The sequence below is a fragment of the Lycium ferocissimum genome, chromosome 5 (genome assembly GCF_029784015.1).
Source record: "Lycium ferocissimum isolate CSIRO_LF1 chromosome 5, AGI_CSIRO_Lferr_CH_V1, whole genome shotgun sequence".
Taxonomy (NCBI): domain Eukaryota; kingdom Viridiplantae; phylum Streptophyta; class Magnoliopsida; order Solanales; family Solanaceae; genus Lycium; species Lycium ferocissimum.
Window position 1 is genome coordinate 46674018 of NC_081346.1, and position 7450 is coordinate 46681467.

Here is a 7450-nt window from a genome sequence, read left to right on the forward strand (position 1 = left end):
CGCAACGTCCATAACAAAAGGATGTCAGTACGAACAATGTACTGAGTATGTAAGGCATGAATAACAACATAATAATGATATGAAAAGTAACAAGAGATAAGAGAAGTAACCGGTACATTTGAATGCCTCTTAAAGCGGATACCATGCATGCTTTCCTTTTAAAAAAACATTTTTCATACATACACATGTATAATACCATACCCAGCCATGATAGGCTCGGTGTCATCCGTACCCAGCCATAATAAGGCTCGGTGTTATCCATACCCAATCCAGAAGTGCGTACACAGTTCAGACTACCGACTTTAGCGCGGCTCGGTGAGAGAAAATACATACATATATATATGTAAAGCATGCATGAGAGCCTAAATAAAAGTCATAACTCTATCGGAGTGACGTAAGGTCGGTAAACCTCGTATTACCATTATGCAACTAACATCATCGGCATTTCTCACCTTGAAGGAACAATAACCATAAGATGAGATTAACAATAATAAATATGGCCAATAATCATAAGATAAGATCATTAAAATCATGAGACAAAGATCCATAATGTCATAAAAAGATAAAGAACCTTAGTTTTACACATTTCTAGGAATGAAGTCAGTATGAAGGACATTCGCATATGAGTTTATATCAATAAGATCATGCCACGGAAAGAAAGAGATAGCCTTAACATGCCTTGTCGTCTCCCTAACTACTTAACGCCTATCCTCTCAAGCTCCCAAATCTACATTCAAAAGTATTCATACTAAGGTTAAGTTGTTGAAACACTATTAAGGTCAAACTAGACTAATAATTGAGCTAACGAAATTCGGGTAGCATGTTCCCTATATTTTCTACTTCCCTGAAACTTCAAAACAATGCCCAAACAACAATAACAACATTAACAATACCATAGCCAAGAATTTTAAATTCAAATTAAACTTAAATCAATCCAAAAATCCATTTCAAAATCAATCCATAGTGTTATATTCCGTATTTTGAACAACGGGACAAGGTGAGTGAATTACGATAAGTTGGGGACAAGACCATTCCGAGATATGAAGTAGAGATTTTTGTTTGCTTTAAGAGCATAAGTTGTGTATGAATTTATTGGCATGGAAATATTAAGGGAAAATTTGGGGTCAAATTCTATTTTTGGAAAGTATTTATTTCATGAAAAACAAAAACAAAAAAAAAGAGAAAATTTGGGGTCATGTGGCCGGCCATGTGGTATGTGGGCCATGGCCACATGGTGCCTAATACATGGGAGTTAAAAGATGACTTAGTCATCTTGTTTATCACTTCCATTTCTGAAGAAATCAAGAAAACTTGAGAGGAAAAAAAGGCCATAGTATTCGGCCATAGCTAAAAATTTCAAGGTCAAGATTTGCCATCAAAAAATTGGTTTCTTCTAGCAAAACAACTAATTGAAGGGGTGCTTGTTAACGTGGAAGTGTTGTCGAAGCGTTAGATTGCTCGTTCATCCTTGGCCAACTTTGGGCAAGTTGAGAAGTTGTGAAGGAAGGTAAGTTTAATCTTGTGTTTTATGTGTTATGAATGGTTTATATGTTTTGTTGTATTCTAAAATGAATGAAATTGTGGAAATATTGCATGTTGGAGTGAAGCGGTATATGTGGTTTTGGCCCAGGTAAGGGTGTAGTGTTGTGTAGAGGTAATGAATTAAGTGTATTTAGCATGTTTGTGTGTTGTTGTAATGTGTGGAAAATGAATGAAAATCATGAAATTGTCATGGAGGGTGTTGGCCGTATGCATGGAGTTGTATATGGCTAGGAATGAATTGATGTTATTAAGCGTTTGGTTGTTGTTGTTATGTGGATTCTATGTTGATAACGAAAGTTTAATGAATCAATTTGAAGTTGTGATGGTTGTGGGGTGATTTGGAAGGCAATGTAACCCTTATGTAATTTTTGTATTCATGGTAATGACATTGTTAACATATAGATTGTTGATGTAGTTTATGAGTTTTGGAAGAAGGAAATATGTTAGTGTTGTTCTCGGGTTTGGGGAGGATTTCGGGTGAATTGGAGTAATGTTGGGGTTGTTGGAAATATTGTGTAAAGTGTTTAAAGCATTCTTGAATATTATTTGAATGGGTTCGAATTAGTAATTGAACGTTTGAGCATGAACATTGGTTTGAATGTAAGTGGTTAAGTTGAATAAAATGAATCTTGTTGAATTATTTAGTAAAGGGTTGATAATGTTAGAAGACATATGGAATTGACTATTGATGTTGCTAGTATGTTGTTGGTATGGTTGTTGTTGAAATTGGCCGAGTTGGATTCTCGGGGTGTTGTATTTATAGGGGAAATGCTGCCGAAATTTTTGTAGAACTTAATGTTCACTTGGAATTAAATTCTCAAATGCCTTTACCTAATGTTTGGCATTTAATGGCGTATTGTAGATCTTGAGAAGTCCGTGACGTAAATTTGGATTAGCTTGAGAGCGAACGAGGTATGCAAAGCTCACCCTTCCTTTCTTTGGCATGTCTTAGACATAGAAATATCATACGAGCCTCGGGGTGATTCTACTCTTGCGATCCGAGCGCGTTTCGACTTTATTTCGCCTCTAATATTAATATTCTTAACGTAGACATGTTATGATCCTTGTGTCTTTTGTATGTTTAAATTTTAAGTGTTGCATAAAGAATTTGTTCTTAAAAAGATTGCCGGAACTATGAACGGCGTAACTTTCATAAAAAAGGCTCGGATCGCCTCGATATGCTTGTAGGAGTTTCCGTAGCGTATGATGACTCTAACTTCCATAGGCGGGCTCGGATTGGTTTGATGCTATCCGTGGGCCCCCGAGACGTTCCGTGGTATAGTCGTCGGTTTGATTGCAAGAACATAATATGCTTACTATTTCAACCCCCGAGTCTTATTTATTTACCGAGTCTAAACGTGGATTGTTATGCATATAATTTTGATACGTAGTTATGATTTCTAAAGTTCGATTTGACACATTCCGAGAGATGTCCGAAAGGTACTCGGCGTAATTCTTGTCCGATTTTCAAATGATAATTCGTTTAACTTATTTCATCGAGTCTTTGATATGATTTATATGCATATGGTTTCTCACTACTCTGCTCGTGCAAAGCTCAATATGTCCTTCACTGAGTCCCGGGCCAGGACACGTATTCGTGCACATTCCACTGCATTATTCACCGAGTCCCTCACTAGAGGGCCGGGACACGATGGTGTATGATGATGCTATTCACCGAGTCCCTCACTGGAGGGCCGGGACACGCTATGTATATGCATATGTATATGTTGATTACTTATGTTTATGACATGATCATGCATTATTTATGTTCAAAGTTAAGCCTTTTTGAGGTATCGTACTCGTGTTCCATACTCTTTATTTTAGTACGGTTTTGTTTCTGCGTATTCCGTTTTTACATGCTCGGTATATATTCCGTGCGGACCCCTTTCCTGGCTGCGTTTCATGCCGCGCAGGTACAGATACTCGTTTGGGTGAGCCGCCAGCTTAGGATCCCTACTCAGCTATTTTGGAGAGCTCCCTTGTCCGAGCCCGCATTTTTGTATAGACTCTTTTGTTATATGTGTATATATTCATTCAGGGTACGGCGGGGCCCTGTCCCGTCATATGGTTCTGTTACTACTGTTAGAGGCCTGTAGACATAAACGTGGGTTGTGGGTAGCACCGTTCGATTGCGTTTGTGTTCTGTATATCTTCAGGCTATATATATATGATATATGTATATATGTGTATGCGGTGTCGTGCCTTTCTGTACGTATAAGTTCCTATTTGCTTGCTATGATCTGATCATAACTGACAGGTAGGTACGAGTGCCCAGCTCGGGCACCAGTCACGGCCTACGGGGCTGGGTCGTGACACATAGCTATCAACTTTAACCTAATATCTCCTAACTTTTCTACCATGATTTCCTTCACTTTAAGACTTACTAATCCTCCAAATCAATTCAACATAAGTAATAAGATGAAGAACATACCTTATGCTTGAAGATACTTAGCCACACACCACTTGCTCCAAGACTTAATCACCACAACTCAAGTTAAAGCAAAAACAACCACCTTCCATGAACTAGCTTAGGGTTTTTAAAGCTTGATCTTCACTTGGATTAGCTTAGGATGATTAGGGATACTACAAATGGTTAGGAGAGCTTAGAGGGTCTATAAGGATCTGTGTTTTATGAAAATATGAGCCCCAAGTCTTGGCCCCTTTTTATTATAGCAAAGAGAAAATTCCCACCGCCTCCATTTCGACGGTCAACTCGACAGACCGTCTAGTGGTGGCGTCGAACTGCCTGATCAGAGCTGACGCTTTGATGGTGGTTAGATGGTGGAGATTGACGAGCCATCAACCATTCGACGATCCATTGAAATGGGTGTCGAACTACCCTACTGTGTTTAACCTCCAATCTTTCTGATACTTGTTAAACATAACTTAAACTCTCAAACATATAGAATGAACATGTAGAATCTCTTATGACCTTGATGAAAACTTCACTTCCTAAATCCACGTCGGCTAACTCACAAAGAAACACAACGTGTAAAGTACGAGGTATAACATTACCCTTATTGAGATTCCCCCAAAAGTCCTCTTCAATTGTTTTTCCTATGATTCTCAAAAATCTATGGATTGGAATGATAATCTAGCGTTAATCCAGTGCTTTTATATAGTTTAATCATAGGATGGTTAGGAACTCACCTTGTAAGGTTTGGAGAAATTCTAGGGTTTTTTCTCCTCAAAAAGTCAACCTAAAACGGAGTGGAATGAATAAGTTTTCAAAATTTCACAATCTGTACTTTTATAGCCGAGCACAACTTGCGAAACGCAGGTGTGACCTACTGAACGTAGACCAAACGCAAATTGTGATAGTAAAATATGATTTTTGGTGTTCAACCTGCGTTTCGCAAGTTGCACTTGCCGACCGAACTCCGAAACGCAGGCGCCACAACTTGACGCGATTTAGTAAAAACAATAATAACTTTTTAGTCACATGTCTATTTGAGCTCCACCATGTATCGTTAGAAAGTTATTTCAAAGGGCTACAACTTTTGTGTTTTAACTTTTCTCAAATTCTTAACTAATTTGCATGTAAACAGGTTGGAAGTTAGGTCTACTGAAAACTTAGTTGATTAAATCATATCTTACGCACCCCACTATTCCTGTTGATCTTAAAACAACTATTTTCATCCAAACTCATGTTGATAGGACTTCATATGTCAAAATTTCACATCAATACTCTTTCAACACATTCACACCTAATATGAATTTATGGAGTGTTACACTGATACAAACTCTCAGATTCAAACTCAGAATAAGTTTGATGCTCTAGCAACTGATGGACAAAATTTATGAAATGGAAGAGAATGTGGAAAAACCAAATCAGTGGAGGAAGTCACAGATAACACAAAAAATAAAGAATTGCTGTTAAATGCTTAATTAAAAATAAAAGGTGCTGAACGACAAGTTCCGAAAGTAAATAGTCCTAAAGAGAAAAGTACAAAATCTTAGATTGAAGCCACTTCCAGAAATGTCCTTAATCAACAAGGGGAGGGTGAATCAACTAGTGAGAATACTAAGGAGCAATCAATGGAGGATAATCCAAAAGAGGTAGGGAAGCAAAAAAAGTTGGAGTGATAGTGTAGGGGAGGCAGAAGGAACGGAATCAGAGGGCAATACAGAGGTTTAGTTTTCTTAAGAAGTGAACTCAACAACCTCAAAGGAACAAGTTGACATAGAGAAATCTAGGACACTAGAAAAGGTAACAGATGGAGAGAAGTTTGAAGGATACTGAGAAAAAAGAGAATCAGGAGGAATTTTCTTAGGCCTTCTTTTCCAATATAGCAGAACACAAAGAAGAAGAGAGAAATGCAGTTGACACAAAAATCATGAGATAGAAGGACCAGACATAAGAAAACCTAATCATGGGGGATTATGAAACGAAACCTCCTGAAGAGCAGAAAGAAAATGATACACAAGATATTCCTAGAAATAATCTGAGAAAGGCAGAATATCCAGAGGTTGAAACTGCAACATAATTTTGAGGAGGAGATACTAAAAGCAACAGTAAATCACAGAGATACAACAAACAATCAACTGGCGGGAACACTATCACATACAAACACAAATGTTGATTTATAAAAAATAAAAAAAAATTGATGATGGGTCAAAATAAACATGTGGTGGGCATATCAGCATCCTCCGTTGTATCTCAAGAGATGGTTGGAACATCTGAGGAGGAGTTAAGAATCCTGCAGTAAAAGAAGCCAAACATAATCAGTTAGCAGTATATAATATAATATATATAACGATATTTTGCATTTATGTAGTCATATTTTTTAGTTGTTTTTTTTAAAACCACTACGTAAAACTTAGTGGAGGAATATTTTATTAATAAAAAATAAAAGTAGAAAAATAAATTAAACAAAAGCCAAATAGTCCCGACAGATATAGAATCATACAAAACAAAATCAATCACAAAATAGGACAGTTCTCGAGTCCAGACCCTAAAATGGTTAGTGGAAGTGTCCCCAAATACGTATGTCCTAAACTTTGACTATTTTAGAACTTCATAGAGAAAAGGTAGAATTTACCAACAGCATGAAAGGAATAGGGTTGAGAATGTAAATATATGAATTGTCTTCTTTAATAGTGATATTTCAATTAAAGAAGGACATTTTGTCAAGCACAAATTACCATTTTAAGACCTATCATACTGTCAATAGAATTAGCTTTCAAAAGTATTTATTCAGTCGAAGATTCATTGGAGTCAACGTGGACTGTGCTTTAATCACGAGAGCATATGATTACTTAACCAATGGTCAAAATTTATTGCTGTAACAACCCATTTGGTCGTTATAGTCTTTCCGGTACTTTTGACCCTTTCCCGAGCTTGTTTAGCTCACATTTGACCCGAGGGGACTGTTTACATGCTTCTCGAGGTATTTGGATATGATTTGGGTGACTTTTTGAAAATTCGAGCTTAAAGCGAAAAAGAGTTGACTCTAAGTTGACTTTTGAGAAAAAAGACCTTTTTCGGGAATTTGTTGATTCCGAGAGGTCCGGATGGTCTTTTTGTACTTGTGTGTATATTAGGTTCGGGTCCCAATGCGCTTGGGTACATTTTGGGACATGGGTTGGGAAGTTAGTTTTGAGGTATCGGGGATTGACTCAGTCAACGAGACCTCCGTTGGGAATTCTGAGGCCACGAGCGCATTTGTAGCCTGTTTTTATGTATGTCTGCATATATGGTATGTGAGCAGATGGCCTCGGGTGATAGTCGAGATTTCGGATTGAGATTGTGAAACTTGGGGGATTCTGGTGTCTGGTGCCCACTATAGCGGCACCGGTACCACGGCAGCGGTACCGCTTTAGCAGTTAGCCTGCCACTGTAGCGTCTAAGTGTGAGCTAGGCAGGACCGCTGTAGCGGTCAGGGGACCATTGGAGCGGTACCGCCGA